We start from the raw sequence: 14,421 nt of genomic DNA on the forward strand, positions 1-14,421 counted from the left end.
AGGACGGAGGGGACCCCCTCCTCGTGAGCCTCTCCTTCCCAACCCACCAGAGGAGATGCGGCTGGACCAAGGAGAAGATCGACCTAGACCTCGACCCGAGCCCATACCGATTGGCGCACGCGCTAGGGCTCGGGGGATGAGCCCGATTGGCATCGACGACGGGTCGGATATGGAGGATGATCCCATCCAGAATTTTCAGATGAGGAACCAGCGTGTGGGGGAGTACCCACGCCGAGGATATGAACGAGATCGGGACCGTAATGAAGATCGAGAGGGAGGAAATCGCGGACTGACTCTTAGGCTGAAATTTCCCAAGTTTAAAGACGGCGATCCTCTCGATTGGGTGTATCGAGCTGAGCGGTTCTTTCACTACCATGGCACAGCGGAGGACCAAAAGGTATTGATCTCATCTTTTCACCTACAAGAGACCGCCCTGCGATGGTTTCAAACCACCGACCGAGCCCGACCTTTCAACGGTTGGGAGGATTTTTCTGCAGCAATTTGTCGGCGTTTCGGCCCTACCGAGTACGATGACTTCCAGTCTATGCTATCAAGGGTCACCCAAAAGACTACTGTTAGAGCCTTTCAAGAGGAGTTTGAGAGGATCAGCAACCGAGTGGTGGGGTGGAGCGACTCCGCGCTGAAAAGCGTATACCTCGGAGGACTTCGTGTCGACATTCAAGCCGAGGTGAGGACTTTGCGGCCACAATCTCTGGAGGATGCCTTTGCCTTGGCCCTAATGGTGGAAGAGAAGATCAAGACCACTCGATCAGCGGCACGGGGCAGCTGGACCAACCCCCGGGCCGGCCAAACCGCAGGGGGCTCCATCGGCCAGCCGAGAGCGCCGACGGTTGCAGCAGCCAACACAGGGCCGAGGACCCCTCTTCGCTTGTCAGGTGACGTCAAGAGGGTTGAGCGTCCACCCGGGAGGACCTTGACACCAGCACAAGTGGAGGAACGTCGAGCAAAAGGCCTATGTTTTCGCTGCGACGAGAAATTTACACCGGGACACCGGTGTGCGCGGCCTGTCGGAGCGGTGATGTTGATCGACGGATTGGAGGACGAGGCCGTGGCTGAAGATGGTGATGAGGTTGCTGAGGATGAGCCCCAAGATTTAGAGGCCAAGGAAGAGGACGTGCCACCTCAGATTTCATTGCATGCCTACTCTGGATCGGCGACACCGAAAACGCTACGCGTGGAAGGCATGATCAAAAGACGTGTGGTGCGTATCCTCATAGATACGGGCAGCACCCACAATTTTTTGGATGAAAGGCTCGTCAAACAGATCGGTCTCATAGCAGAGCCGACATTGGGCTTCGACGTGGCATTGGGTGACGGAGCCACGTTGAGGGCAGAGGGCATATGCCGAGGCATCACTTTGACGATCCAGGGCAGCCAATTCAAGCTCGATCTCTATCCGTTGGCATTATGAGGAGCTGATTTGGTCCTTGGTACGCAGTGGCTGCAGAGTCTTGGCCCGGTTACATTCGACTTCGCCGAGATGTGGGTGACTTTCAGATGGAGCGGACGGCGAGTTAGATTGGATGGCATTCGGCCTAGCCCAAGGGCTGCACTTCAGCCCCTAGTCGGCTTGCCCGGACCCGACGCGCACAGCTACTTGATGCAGCTCTTACCTCTGTCGACGGAGACCACGACGGAGGCAGGTATACCTACTGATTTGGCTGCTCTCTTACAGGGGTTCGCAGATTTATTTGAGGAGCCTCATGGTCTTCCACCCGAGAGGGAGCACGATCATCACATAGAGATTGTACCGGGAGCAGAACCGGCGAATGTGAGGCCTTACCGCTACCCGCACGTTCAGAAGGAGGAGATCTCAAAGATGGTACGAGAGATGTTGGAGAGCGACATCATTCAGCCCAGTAGAAGCTCATATTCATCGCCGGTGCTGCTGGTACATAAGAAGGACGGGACATGGCGATTCTGCGTCGACTACCGGGCACTTAACGCAATCACCGTTAAGGACCGGTATCCGATTCCAGTCATCGAGGAGCTGTTGGATGAGCTTGCTGGTGCGGAATACTTCAGCAAACTTGATCTCCGTGCCGGCTACCACCAGATCCGTGTCAGGCCCGAAGATGTGCACAAGACGGCGTTTCGGACACATGATGGCCATTATGAGTTCAGGGTGATGCCGTTCGGCCTCACCAATGCACCAGCGACATTCCAGGGGCTCATGAATGACATATTCAGACCATTACTACGACGGTATGTCCTTGTATTCTTCGATGACATACTGGTTTATAGTCGTTCATGGCAGGAGCACCTAGAGCACTTAGAAGAAGTGCTGAAAATTCTGCGCGGAAATCAATTGAAGGTAAAGCGATCCAAGTGCCTATGGGCCGAGCCGAAGGTCGAGTACCTAGGCCATGTCATCTCTGCTGCAGGTGTGGAGCCAGACCAAGCAAAGATACATTGCATGACCGAGTGGCCGCTACCCAAGAACCAAAAGGAGCTGCGAGGATTTTTGGGCCTAACCGGTTATTACCGCCGGTTTGTGGAGGGATATGGAAAGATCGCCGCGCCACTAACCCTGTTGCTGTGAAAGGGCGAGTTTAGATGGACCGAGGCAGCGACAGAAGCATTCGAGAAGCTCAAGGAAGCCATGACGATGGCCCCAGTTTTGGCACTACCCGATTTCGCCAAACCGTTTGTAGTCGAGTGCGATGCTTCCGGTGCCGGCATTGGTGCTGTTTTGATGCAGGAGGGACGGCCGATTGCTTTCATGAGCAAGGCGTTGTCCCCTAGGACCCGCTCGCTGTCCACATATGAGAGGGAGATGATGGCGGTCATCCATGCAGTCACAAAGTGGAGGCCGTACCTTATCGGCCGCCGATTCATCGTTCGGACTGATCAGCAGAGCCTTCCATTTTTTCTTGAGCAGCGCATACATACTCCAGCCCAGCAGAGGTGGGTGTCGAAGCTTCTCGGCTACGACTATGAGATGGTGTACAAAAAGGGCGCAGAAAATCGAGTAGCGGATGCACTATCGCGCCATCCCGAGTCCGGCGAGTTGGCGGCTTTGACTACGCCATTTTTTCCTTTTATTTCAGACTTGAGGACCGCCACATGCCGGGATCCGGACCTAGTACAGATCCAGAGGGAGTTGGCAGCAGATCCGAGCAGTCATCCCGAGATGGAGGACCGAGATGGGTTGATTCTGGACCATGGGTTGATCCGCGTGCCCACCGATTCAGCCATGCGGCAGGTATTGATCCAGCACTTCCATGATACTCCTTTTGCTGGACACGAGGGATTTTTCAGGACTTACAAGAGTTTGAGTCAGAGCTGTATGTGGTAGGCATGAAGGCAGCGGTCAGAGCTTATGTACAGCAATGCGATGTGTGCCAAAGGGCGAAGGCGGATTCACTGCGACCTGCGGGTCTACTTCAGCCTTTACCGATTCCTGATCAGGTTTGGGAGGATGTGTCGATGGACTTCATTGAGGGGCTGCAATTAGTTCGAGGGTACTCAGTGATCATGGTCGTTGTGGACCGCCTCAGAAAGTATGCCCACTTTTCGGCGCTCGCACATCCATTTTCTACTCGACGGGTGGCAGAGGTCTACATACGGGACATTGCTCGATTACATGGTATGCCTCGGACTATTGTTTCTGATCGTGACCGTATTTTTGTTAGCGCATTCTGGCAGGCTTACTTCAAACAGCAAGGGACGAAGCTTGCCATGAGCTCGGCTTACCACCCTCAGACCGATGGGCAGACGGAGGTGGTAAACCGCTGCATCGAGCAGTACTTGCGCTGTATGATTGGTGATCGGCCCCGAGAGTGGCTTTCTTATTTACCTTGGGCCGAGTATTCGTACAACACCGCTTTCCACTCAGCCATAGGGATGACACCCTTTGAGGCGGTGTATGGACGAGTACCACCGACGCTGCGAGTTTATGATCCACTGTCACATGCGGACCGGACAGAGGCAGATTTTGAGCTCTTAGACCGCGATGCTACCTTACGGCGGTTAAAGTTCCACATAACGACTGCGCAGAACAGGATGAAGCAGCTGCATGATCGGAAGCACAGAGATCCAGTATACGAGGTGGGCGACTGGGTATACATCAAGGTGCAGCCTTATCGACAGTTGACACTGCGGCCCATGGCGAACCAGAAGCTCTCTCATCGCTTCTATGGGCCCTTTCAGATAATGGAGCGCATTGGACCCGTGGCGTATCGCTTGGACTTGCCGACTACATCAAGAGTTCACCCGGTATTCCACGTGTCGCTTCTGAGGGCCCGGCTTGGACCCAAGACATCTGTCGGCCCAATCATACATGAGCCACCGGAGGACGAGGTAGTGGAGCCGGTTCGAGTGCTGGCGAAGCGTAGAATACGAGTAGAAGGACGACTGGAAACCCAGATATTAGTGGAGTGGCTGGGGAGAGCAGCAGACCATGCCACATGGGAGTTTGAGACTGAGATACTTGATCGTTTCCCTGACTTCCGACCTTGAGGACAAGGTTAAGGAAAGCGTGGTGGAGTGATGCGGTTGGATCCACTAGACCGCCTCGGACTTAATCATTTGGTTATTTTTGCTTTTGAGTCCTTGATGTTAATTTTATTTCAGCATAGCCTTGCTCGGGTTAGCCGACTTGGCCTTTATTAGAGTCGCTTTGGGTTTAGTTGTTTCTTGAATTCAATTAGATCAAGTCAAGTTAAGGAGTCCGGTAGCCACCTATAAATAGATGTGGTGAGCACCTATTTCAGCATGCAAAAATTGATTGAAAGGCTTTTGCCCTAACTCTCTTCCCTTCTCTCTTCTCTTCTTGCGACGCCTTCCTCCTCTCCCTAGGCCGCCGTCCAAGGCCGCCGCCCCCTCCTTCATCCGGCTGCACCACCTCTATCCCGAGAGGCCAGCCACCTCCTCCCTCTTCTTCCTCCCCTCCTTGATCCCTTCCACCTTCTACAAACAACTCCTTCCCGTTGGATTTTCAGCCCGTCCTTCCCTGCGCAGTCATCAGTCGGAGGCTGATATCTTAAGATCCCGATGTCATCTCTAGACCCACGACCTACCGCTGGAAAGCTAACGCGGAGATCTACAACATATCCAAAATTGAGATTAATCTGACGGACGGATCTTTAGAAATCATGTCTGTAATCAGGTCAAAACTACCCTTCTAGAAATCAAGAAGAGTCAAGAATCTTGGGATACGGATCAAATTCTATCGGATCGCATCAGATCCTCTATTGTGTGTGACTCCATAGGTTCTATTCTGTCCGGTAGTGAGATATATTGTGATCCCTATCACAATATCATTGAAACTTCTTTCAATGGATTGGAACAATTCCAACTCTTCTCATTCGGGTTCACTGATCATCAAGTGAATGCCTCTGAGTCTCACAATCCACCAATGACACCTAGCAGCATGTAGTGGCAACCCAGCAGAATGGAATAGATGAATCTCTAGGTGCAGTTAGCGTATGATACAGTCCCTCTATCGTGGATCCCGACAGGATGGAGGTCATGGATAACTCGTCAAACCCCATCATCTGTCATATGTAAAATTTATTCAACTCCAGTTCGAGATTGGAAAACTCTTTTTCCAAAAACTACCTTGGCCAAGGATTTACGAACTCAGTCTCATAAATCACATAGGATCTCTCCTAATCTATCAAGGTCGATAGATTCCATCTAGATGCACCCCTACTCCTGCAATGAACCTACCGCAGCCAATCTGCACCACAAGGACCCAAATGGATAGGGCCCATGTTTATGTGCTCGTCAAACTTCAGCAACCTCATTGTGAATAGCAGAGGCATCGCAGATCAAAGGACCAGCCATACAACTGCAGCATCAAATAAGTCACTGACGGATGGATAGACATCCAAGTGACTACTTGCTTTAGTCACGCTCAGTACTCTTGTTCTGTTGGGAACCCGCCTATGCCGCTGATATTTCAAAACAAAAATCAGATTGCAGCGGAATCGGCATAAGCGGGATCGACGTTCATCGCATGAACGCTGTTTCTAGACCGTTCGTAGTTAGATAAGGATTAATACTTTTAAAACCTTTAGGGAGACTTTAAGAAGATCAGATCTTCACCTTGTGCGGGTAGATGATCACCGCAAACTGAAGTTCGTGGTTTTAGGATGAAGGTTCGTTTGAAGCCATTCAAACGTCCGGCCTCTACGGGTATCCACACAAAGCAGAGGACCGATCAAAGCTTTCTTGTCTTTCTGGGGTGCTAGCTCCCTTGCAAAGACTTCTTTTGATGGCTGATCTCCTCTCTTTCTTTCAACTCTTGAATATGCTTGAGAGGAGGAAGAAGAAGGATGAAGAGAAGAAGAGGAACGAAACCCCTGCAGCCTTTCTTTTCTTCCCTACGTTGGAACCAAGGAAGGAGGCCGCCAATGGCTTTTCTATTCTTCCCTTTGCTTGCGGCTGAACCAAGGGGAGAGAAGAGGGGGCGACGGCTTGGAGAGGAAGAGCCTTCACATGAATAGGGCGCCGGCCCCTTTGCTCCCCTTTTAAAGGTATGAAGGGCTCCTACAAATTAGGAGCCCTTGATCACCTTCCAAGAGGGGCGCCGGCCCCTCTTGTGTTGCCGCCACAAGCCAAGAAAAGGAGGAGGGGCGTGTGCCCCTCCTTCATGGTTGCCCTAATCCTTATTAAGTAAGGATTGGGATGCCCTAATGTGGTCAAGCCCTAATCCAATTAGGCTTAGCCCAAGGGTGAACCAATTTGGATCCAATCTAGGTAAGTCCTAATCCAATTAGAACTTAAATCAATTTTGACTCAATTGAACTCTTCAATCCTAATCCAATTAGGAGTCTTATTGATTCATTAGATTAATAATTAATTGTGACTTAAGAAACCCTAATCCAAATTAGGACATATTTAATTTTAGTCCTAGTCTAATTAGGACTCTATTTGAATCCGAAGTCCTAATCCAATTAGGATTTCTAGGAATCCTATTCTAAGTAGGAATCCAAAGATGAATTCAAAAATCCTAATCTAATTAGGATTGTAGGAATCCTACTCCAAGTAGGAATCCCAGTCCTACTCCAACTAGGATTTCCAGTCCTAATCCAATTAGGACTCTAGAAATCCTACTCGAAGTAGGACTCTTGTTTCAAGTCCAATTAATTAATTCCCTTTGTTCCTTCTTCAACTGAATATCAATCGAATTGATTACTTGTGATTCCTAATCACTATTCAACCATCGGATCGGTCAATACTTCTAGTGTGTGTGACCCCATAGGTTCTACTCTGACTGGTAGTGAGATATATTGTGATCTCTATCACAATATCATTGAAGACTCTTTTCAATGGGTTGGAACGATTCCAACTCTACTCATTAGGGTTTATCGATCATCGAGACAATCCCTATGAGTCCCACCATCCACCAGTGACACCTAGCAGCATGTAGTGGCTACCCAGCAGAATAGAATGGTGAACCTCTAGGTGCAGTTAATATGTGATGCAGTCCTACTATCGTGAATCCCTACAGGACGGAGGTCATGGACAACTCGTCAAACCCCATCGTCTGTCATATATGAAGATTTATTTGACTTAAGTTCGAGAGTGGAAAACTCTTTCTCCACTGTGCATGCTGCCCCGGCCGAGGCCTTACGAACTCAGTCTTATAAATCACATAGGATCTCTCCTTATCTATCAAGGTCGATAGATTCCTTATAGGTGCATACCCTACTCCTACAGTGAACTTACTGCAGCCAATCTACACTGCATGGACCCATATGGCTAGAGACCATGTATGTGTGCAGTCAAACTACAATAACCTCACTGTGAGTAGCCGAAGCACCGCAGGTCAAAGGACCAGTCACACTACTGCAACATCAAGCAAGTCACTGACGAGTGGATAGACATCCAAGTGACTTCTTGTATTGGTCACGCTCAGTACCCTTGTCTTAACAAGCACCTACACTATTACTTCAGTGTCGCCACACTGTGGACTCGAGTCTCGTCCATCCTTAAGGAAAGTAATCTGTGCACTGATCTCATCGGATTGATCACCGTCCTCGTGATGATCCATCGATCAGGAGCATTTAGAAATTAATCACCAATGATGCATGGCTCAAATTCTTAACTCTTAAGAATATGCATCATCATCTTATTAATTCTTGGACGATTCATAGACACATAAACAATATGAATGAAAAAGATGCCTTTTATTTATTCAATAATAATAAAGTCAAATACAAATTATGTCCCAGATAATAATGTGTCAGCCAAAAATTGGCTTCTAGGGCATACATCTAACAATCTCCCACTTGCACTAAAGCCAATCAGTCATATATCTTAGTCCCATCTTCTCAAGGTGGGCTTCAGTCTTTTGCTGACTAAGCTGTTTAGTGAATGGGTCTTCCACGTTGTCCGCGGAGTCTACTCTCTGCACCTCGACATACTTCTTTTCAACATAGTCGCGTATGAGGTGGAAGTGCCGCTCTATATGCTTGGACTTCTGATGAGACCTTGGCTCCTTAGCAAGAGCTATGGCGCCATTATTATCGCAGTAGAGTGTTATGGCATCTGATGACATTTCATCCAATTCCGCAATAAATTTCTTGAACCAGAAGCCTTTCTTAGCAGCTTCAGAGGCGGCGATGTATTCAGCTTCCATAGTAGAATCAGCAATGATCGGTTGTTTAGAACTCTTCCAATTCACCGTACCACCATTGCACAAGAACACATATCCAGATGTTGACTTCCTATTATCGACGTCAGTCATGAAGTCTGAATCTATGTACCCTTCTATCTTTAACTCTGATGATCCTCCAAAGACCAAGAATAAATTTTTAGTTCTTCTTAAGTACTTAAGAATATTCTTCACAGCTGTCCAGTGTTCTTCACCTGGATTCGACTGATATCTGCTTGTGACACTCACAGCTAGGGCTATATCAGGTCGTGTGCATAGCATGGCATACATGAGGCTCCCTATTGCCGATGCATAAGGGATCTTGCTCATGCGTTGAATCTCTTCAGATGTGTTGGGGCACATCTTTTTGGAGAGATGAATTCCATGCCTAAGGGGTAAGAGACCCCTTTTGGAGTTTTCCATGCTGAACCTTTTCAGCACTTCCTCTATATACATTTTCTGTGATAGGCCAAGCATCCTTTTAGATCTATCTCTATAGACCTTTATTTCCAAAATATAGGATGCTTCCCCAAGGTCTTTCATGGAGAATTCTTTTGACAACCAGACCTTGACCGAGGTTAGCATGGAAATATCATTCCCTATCAGGAGGATGTCGTCCACGTACAGTACGAGAAATACGACAGCGCTCCCACTAACCTTTTTGTAAACACACGGTTCCTCTTCGTTTTCGATAAAATCAAACGTTTTGATTACGTCATCAAAACGAGTGTTCCAACTCCGAGATGCTTGCTTTAGTCCATAGATGGACCTTTGCAGCTTGCAGACCTTGTGATCTCCATCACTGGAAGTGAAACCCAAAGGTTGTTCCATATAGATATTTTCATTAAGATATCCATTCAGGAAAGCAGTTTTTACATCTATCTGCCAGATTTCATAATCATGGAATGCTGCAATGGCAAGCAATGTTCGGATGGATTTCAGCATGGCTACAGGTGAAAAGGTCTCCTGATAGTCAATGCCTTCGCGTTGACTATACCCTTTCGCCACAAGCCTTGCCTTATAGGTCTCTACCTCTCCATCCGAACCTATCTTCCTTTTGTAGATCCATTTACATCCAATAGGTACAATACCTTCTGGTGGATCTACTAAGGTCCAGACTTGGTTGGAATGCATGGAGTCTAACTCTGATTTCATAGCTTCCAACCATTTCTCAAAATCGACATCAGATATCGCCTCGTTGTAGGTTTTGAGATCCTGTATGTGATCCCTATCTCCCACTAGGAACATTTCCTTGGTATCCTCTTCTAGTATACCTAAGTATCTATCGGGAGGATGGGAGACCCTACTAGATCTACGAGGTGGTCGAGGGACATCGTGTACTGGCTCTGTATGAATGGGTTCAATAGGATCCATGACTCGTTGCTTTTTAGAGACTTTCTCTTCAAGCTCAATTTTCCTCCCACTGCCTCTATCAAGGATAAACTGGTTTTCCAAGAAGATGGCATGACGGCTCACAAACACATTGTGATCCTCTGAGACGTAAAAATTGTATCCTAATGACTCTTTAGGATATCCTATAAAACGAGCACTTATGGTCCTAGCCTCTAGTTTGTCCGCCTGTAGTCTCTTGACATGGGCCGGACATCCCCAAATCTTGAGATGACCAATACTTGGTGTCTTACCATGCCATATCTCATACGGTGTGGTAGGAACTGATTTAGAGGGAACTCTATTCAATAAATAAATCGCTGTGAGTAAGGCATCTCCCCAAAGGAACTTAGGTAAATCAGTGAAGCTCATCATGGACCTGACCATATCCAATAGGGTCCGATTCCTCCTCTCTGACACCCCGTTGAGTTGAGGTGTACCCGGAGGTGTCCACTGTAAGACTATGCCATTTTCTTTGAGATAGTCCCGAAATTCCCCACTAAGGTATTCTCCTCCTCGATCTGATCGAAGAGCCTTAAGAGGTTTTCCAGTTTGTTTTTCTACTTCATTCTTGAACTCTTTGAACTTTTCAAAAGATTCAGACTTGTGTCTCATAAGATACACATACCCATACCGTGAATAATCATCGGTAAAGGTAATGAAGTACGAATAACGTCCCCTGGATGGCACATCGAATGGGCCACATACATCTGTATGTACTAGGGTAAGTTTTTTAGTGGTCCTCTCCCCATGTCCTACAAAGGATAATCTGGCCATTTTTTCTTGAAGGCAGGATTCGCAAACTGGATATGACTCGAAAGTCAATGAGCCGAAAAGCCCATCTTTATCCATTTTGTTCATTCTGTCTTCTCCAATATGGCCAAACCTGAGGTGCCACAAATATTTTTGGTTTATCTCATCCCTGGATCTTTTGGATCCTTTGGCATTCATTACTTGCTCAGACACATTTATAGATACATCCATATGCAAATGATAGAGACTGTCAATCATAAAACCACGTGCGACTATTTTATTTCTTAAATAAATAAAATAGCAGTCTTTGTCAAATATAAAAACATGACCTTCCTGTGCTAAACATGAAACAGAAATCAAATTTCTGCTAGCAGCAGGTACATAATAGCAGTCTCTAAGTAATAAACTAAAACCAGACGGTAGTCGCAGATGGTAGGTGCCGACAGCCACAGCAGCAACTTTTGCCCCGTTGCCAACCCGAAGGGTTACCGCACCTTCCGCCAGCCTTCTACTTTCCTTTAGACCCTGCATAGTAGTGCACAGATGAGCACTAGAACCAGAATCTATAACCCAACTAGAAGTAGAAGAAACTGTTAGATTAGTTTCAATTATGAGCAAATCTATACCTTCTGAAGGTTTGTCACCTTTCATGTTCTTCAGGCTCTCGAAGTATGAAGGACAGTTCCTCTTCCAGTGGCCGTCGACATTGCAATGGAAACATTTTCCTTTGTCATTGGCCTTTTTCTTTTGAACTTCCTTCTTTGACTTCTTGTCTTTCTTTTGCTTCTTCGCAGACTTCTTTTTCTTCCAAGTAGACTTTCTCTTGGAACCAGAAGTCAACTCAGCAGCAAGGACATTGCCCCTTGAACCTTTCAAGGCTCCCTCAGCAGTTACCAACATATTTATCAGTTCAATCTTAGTGCATTCAATCTTATTCATGTGGTAGTTTACTATAAACTGACCAAATGAATCAGGAAGGGATTGAAGGATCAGATCAACTTGCAATTCCTTGTGCATGTTCATCCCGAGCTTCTCAAGGTCCTTGATCATAGTCAGACCGTGATCATGGACGGACTGCCCTTCGCGCATCTTTGTCTTGAAGAGCCTCTTGGACACTTCAAAACGAGCTGTGCGACTCTGCTCACCATAAAACTCTTGCAGGTGTGCTAGTATGTCCCTAGCAGTCTTGAGATTCTCATGCTGGCATTGGAGTTCATTAGACATGGATGCCATCATATAGCACTTGACTCTAATGTCATCATCCAGCCATTTTTGATGCATCTGTCGCTGAACATCAGTAGGACGTGTTGGTAGTGTGGGGATATCTGAATCGAGTATGTAGCCTATTTTCTCACAGCTCAAAACAATTTTGAGATTTCTAAGCCAGTCCTTGTAATTGATTCCGGTCAATCGGTTGGTCTCAAGAATACGGGTCAAAGGGTTTGAGGCTGACATTATGATCTGCAGAGAGTAAAGATTCTAGTTAGACTTTTGTACTTGATCATAATCTGTTCTAAGGTCTTTTAGAACGAATGTAACTCTCACTATTTTTTCGAATTCCTCACACTCCCCTGGTAGGAAAACGGAAATCCCACACGACTAGGGTTTCTAGTGGGTACTGCGGTCCCATCGATTTATATGCCACCTCACCTAACAGTTATTGGTGACACATAGATTGATGAATGTACAACTCTTGTACAATGCTTCTCAAGCATGTTGCAGTGTAACATGGTCTCTAAGCTATGAAGACCTCACCTAACAGTTATTGGTCCAATTTCTTAGTTAAGTCAGACCCACCGTATAACCGTAGGAATAAAGTCGTCATTGGGTCCTCACCTAACAGTTATTGGTGCCCAACTCCACCTTTACCCTACAACATCTCATGTCTATAGAGAGGTCCAGCCCCCCGATGCAACTTGCCCACTGTGTCCAGCCGAGACAAATCAACACCAGAAAGACCTTAGCAGCTTTACTACAGTGGAAGACCTATTGACTTAATATTGGTTAATCAGGTCTTAATGTTTGCAACTTGAGCTCTTCATAAGAGGTAATCGAACAATTGGCCAGGTAAGCAGGTGGGAGGCTCCCCTTACTCAGAGAGTAAGGTCCTAATTAAGTAACCACCTTTCATGCTTTTCTAGACACCAATTAGATCAATTAATCTAATATGACTTGCTCATGTCGGTTCACTCTCGACTTGATTGAGGAGGTTTTAATTTAGGTCTCAATTGGGTTTGCTACATCACATGTAAACCTATCTACCCGACTCACATTCACATCACATGCAAACGGCACATTGCAGGCAGTTATAATCGCAGCAATAATTAAAGCTAAACTTTAAATAGGTGATGATCATGGATTCTAATTAGGTCGTATTACAAGCACATGCACGTCAATCGATCAACTGATCTTCAACTCTTGAATTGGTTCCAAGCCTCCTTGACTCGATCCTTGACCAACTCTTGATCCAATCGCTATCAACCGCTTAGAGCCCTGTTCATCTCATGCATCATCTTCGACTTGATCGTTGACGTACATCACATCACAGAAAATACAACCAGATATAAAATAAAAATAAAAATAAATTACATCCCCTTTTAGGAGGCACGCAGGCCTCTCAAAACATCAAATAAGATGCATGCAAGCATCTGTAAAATTACATGACATTGCAGATCACATCGCAGGTCTTTACATTTAATACCAAAAGGGGTTGAATCCTATGATCATCATCATATGCAACAATTATAATTTTCAGATCTGATAATTAATTGATTATCTCATGACATAGGTTGCTGATCATGCTAATCATGATTCTAAACTTTGTAATCACATTAACAATGCTATTAGAATCATCCTTTTATCATATAAAAATCAGCATGTAAAAATCAGCACCTTAGAAAAATTCTGCATGCAAAAAATTTTCAGCATGCATGATCATTCAATTTTCAGATCTAATAAGCCTACTTATAATTAATTCTTACCTTAAACTACGAAGCCTAGGCTCTGATACCACTGTTGGGAACCCGCCTATGCCACTGATATTTCAAAACAAAAATCAGATTGCAGTGGAATCGGCATAAGCGGGATCGACGTTCATCGCATGAACGCTGTTTCTAGACCGTTCGTAGTTAGATAAGGATTAATACTTTTAAAACCTTTAGAGAGACTTTAAGAAGATCAGATCTTTACCTTGTGCGGGTAGATGATCACCGCAAACTGAAGTTCGTGGTTTTAGGATGAAGGTTCGTTTGAAGCCGTTCAAACGTCCGGCCTCTACGGGTATCCACAAGAAGCAGAGGACCGATCAAAGCTTTCTTGTCTTTCCGGGGTGCTAGCTCCCTTGCAAAGACTTCTTTTGATGGCTGATCTCCTCTCTTTCTTTCAACTCTTGAATATGCTTGAGAGGAGGAAGAAGAAGGATGAAGAGAAGAAGAGGAACAAAACCCCTGCAGCCTTTCTTTTCTTCCCTGCGTTGGAACCAAGGAAGGAGGCCGCCAATGGCTTTTCTTTTCTTACCTTTGCTTGCAGCTGAACCAAGGGGAGAGAAGAGGGGGCGACGGCTTGGAGAGGAAGAGCCTTCACATGAATAGGGTGCCGGCCCCTTTGCTCCCCTTTTAAAGGTATGAAGGGCTCCTACAAATTAGGAGCCCTTG

The sequence above is a fragment of the Phoenix dactylifera genome, chromosome 3 (assembly GCF_051530095.1).
Source record: "Phoenix dactylifera cultivar Ajwa chromosome 3, Ajwa_hap1_PhDact_Kaust_v1.1, whole genome shotgun sequence".
NCBI classification, from domain to species: domain Eukaryota; kingdom Viridiplantae; phylum Streptophyta; class Magnoliopsida; order Arecales; family Arecaceae; genus Phoenix; species Phoenix dactylifera.